Here is a 3,461-nt window from a genome sequence, read left to right on the forward strand (position 1 = left end):
AATGCTGATGATTTCTGGCATTATCTAAATATTGCAGGTACACAAAAGGACTTATGTACACTGGTGGTGGTATATGAATCTACTTTGCCTGGCTCAAGGGACACCTTACTATTCAGTGTTTTAATTGCTATGATGAGGAAATGTTCCCTTTCAATACAGTCTCAAAGCTTTGGGAAATCAAGTCCTGCCTATAAATCAAGTACAGCATAGACAAAGATGCTTTCCCTCACCTCATACCTTTGCCAAAATGCCTCCAAACCATGACTGTAAAGAAGCTAAAACCTTCAAAAGGCTCCTACCAAGCAGCATCTACTAAGAATCAACCCACCAATTAGTGTGGCTACGGTCTGTCTCTGGCACAAACAGTAACTTCACTTCTATGTTCTGAGCTCAATATTATTAGTGACTCAGGCCCTTTAAAGTTGTGCTTTGCTTTAAACTTGATAAGGCAGAGATAATACCAGCTCTTAGATGTGGCTGTCCTTCAAGTCCTGTGAAAGAAAGGATATTGCGGGAGCCAATTTAAACAGGATGAAGAGAGTATGGTGAAAAATATTAAATAAATTCCAGTGGGGTGAAGTCACTTCAAAGCACCCTTATAAAACTGCTTGGTCGCTCTTTTGTGAACCAAAAAGTGAGGAAACTAGACAGGCAGACCATAGACAGATTCTAATCTCCTGATGACAGCTGCATGCCCACCGCCTGAGTACCCACGAACTGAAGCAAGTTGAATCCTGGAAGTGTTCCCGCAGTGGGAGGAATCGGGCAGGAGTGGCGCTTTGTTGGTTTTGGTTTCAGGTTGGGAACTTGGGAGACGGCAGGTCCATTCCATGCTTTGCCACTGACTTCCTGTATCTTTGTGGGCTTCTCTCTTAGCCCGGAGTCACACTCAGAAATGGGACTGACAGCTGCTGCAATAAGTTACACCTTAATAAGGCTGTGCCAGCACAGCAGGGTAGATGTTACACTGACAGAGAAGTCTTTTTCCATTTGGGGAACTGGTATGAGGACTTTTACTGATCTAAGCCATGTGGCCACTTGAAGGACAGCTGTACCTTTATAGCTGCCCCAGCAAACCCGCCCTAGTCCAGACAAAGCCTGGGTAAAATGGGGACAGTAGCCCTGCTCTACCTCACAGGGATGTACTGAGGATAAATGTATTTGATTGTGAGATGCTGTAGTACCGGGGTTGTCAACCAGGGGTACGTGTACCCCTGGGGGTACTTGGGAAGGCCCCAGGGAGTATGCAGCAGCAGCATGGAGAAGCAGGGCACTCCCAGTTTCGCTGGCAGCACTTCCAGTTTTGCCACCGGTGCTTCTGGATTCACTGCTGCCGCCCATGGGGGGAACACCCCCCACCCCGCTCGGGAACTCCCTGCTTTTCGACCGGACACTGGGGGTACACCAACCAAAAAAGGTTGAAACCCCTGCTTTAGTACTACAGCAATGGGCACCCTGTGTATGTCTAATCTGGACAGAATTAACCCCTAAAGTAACTTCCCCACTGGGTTATGAGTATGACTAATATTAAAAGAAAGTGCTTGTCTGCTTTCTACTGGTCCTTGTTCACATAGTTGGACTCCTCAAGGATGGAGGATAAATGCACTGCGAGGCTGGGTCTGCCCAGCAAAGTCTTACCAGTCTGGCTGTTGGTTAGCACTGTGAGCTGTGATGCGACTGCAAGAACAAAATCCCTGTGCTAGGCACAGGTGTTTGCTGGGATATTTTGTTTCCCTCACCCAATCAGCATAAGCAATATTGGCAAGAAGGCCTGTTGTTTGCTGGTGTCAACTGCATTTTCTCCAGGCAGGGTTTGCTGGTCGGGCTTCCTGCCTTCAGGTCCTGTTCTGTTGCTGCCTGCTGGGTTGAGGAGCCCTCCATCACCAGATTTCAGCTCCCCATACAAGTACTGAGAAGACTTTGATGATGTCACCCCTTGACCTGCAAACCTGTAACGGAGATGTATTGTTTGGTGATCGGATTGAAGGTGCTAGTTCTGACCTATAAAGCCCTGAATGGATGGGACTTCACTCCCTGGCCCTCAGTAGGAAGAAAAAAAATCTCAGATTTAAATGAGGGCCAGGCTGATAAAGTATCAACATGAAATACACTTAAATGTTGAAGTGCCAAGGCAGGTGAATTGTTCTTCGAAGTTTAATTTCATTGGTGTTTCTTTCCACCAAAGCCTTGGTCTTAAAGCTTTGTTTCCATACAGTACAAGAAACCAGCATGTGTTGGATAGTGCATATATCCATCTTGGAATACTTGCATTTTTAACTTCACATTTTTTAGTTCTGTCTCTTGTAAACCAAGGTTGGGAATATCCCAGCTTTCAGGACTGTCTGGAGTGAGACGTTGTGATGATTCCTCATGCATCTTGCTTCTTGTTGTGTCATTTACACTCGTGCCAGGTGAGAACAAAGTGAGAATAAAACACTGGGGGTGAATCTCTCCCTGGCCCCTTGATGCTGCTCCAGTAGAGGGTAGGAAACATGCAAGAGTGGCAACAGATGGAGCATGAACATCTCGCACTGCATGCACAGCCCGCTGTACTCCGCCTTCGGCTGTACTCATGAGTGTCAGTGCAGGGGAAGCATTGGGGTGGGCCAGAGGGGTGAAGAAACAAAGTTGGGGAAGATGGGCCTACCTCTAATGATACTGCAGAGATGCCGGGGCTGAAGCAGAGGGAACCAAGCAAGACGGGGGCTGTAGAGCCCTTTCCAAAATGTTTAATGGCTCCGGGCTCACTCTGCCCTTGTGCCCAGGGCCAGGCAGGCCATAAAGACAGATGTGGGAGGAGGACCGCAGGTCCACCTGACGTTGTGGAAGACTGTGAATTGGTCAGGACTCCAAAAAATCACATCCTTCCCTCAGCTTTGGGGACCAAAGTACCCCCACTCCCCCTAGCCAGGATCCTCTCCAAGCCAGTCAATGATACTGAGGTGGAAGGGACATCACCTTTGAAGAATATGTAGCTTTAGCTCCCTTTGCCGGTGGTGAATAAAACCCTGGCACTGTATGTTAGCATGGTCTATTTTTGCAACGACTATGAAAACACTGGTTAATAGGCTTGTGGCCAGCAGTACTCAAGAGCTGAGGGTTAGGAGATTTTTGTACTTAATGAACTAAATGCTAGGAAGTGAATTGCTCAAGCATGTTCCTCACTGTAATAGTAACTACACCCTTGGTCTGTTTCCCCCCTTTACAGACCCATCGTTTGTGCCTGCTGCGTATGTGCCAAATGCAGGTTAATAACCTCTTTATGTAGAGGTTTCTTCATTAGAACGAATCACTGGAAATATCAGTAATTGTCCTGGTGCCATTTTACTTTGATTGCTATGTAAACTGGGAGCCAAATGTGGGTCATGTTGCAGCAGTGTGCAGGGGAGAAGACGAGGAGGAGACTTTCTTGGTGAGTTATAGTTGCACTTTGCTTAATTTCAATGTGGTTGTGAAAGAGT

Source organism: Alligator sinensis, unplaced genomic scaffold (genome assembly GCF_000455745.1).
Source record: "Alligator sinensis unplaced genomic scaffold, ASM45574v1 scaffold135_2, whole genome shotgun sequence".
In the NCBI taxonomy this organism is placed as follows: Eukaryota; Metazoa; Chordata; order Crocodylia; family Alligatoridae; genus Alligator; species Alligator sinensis.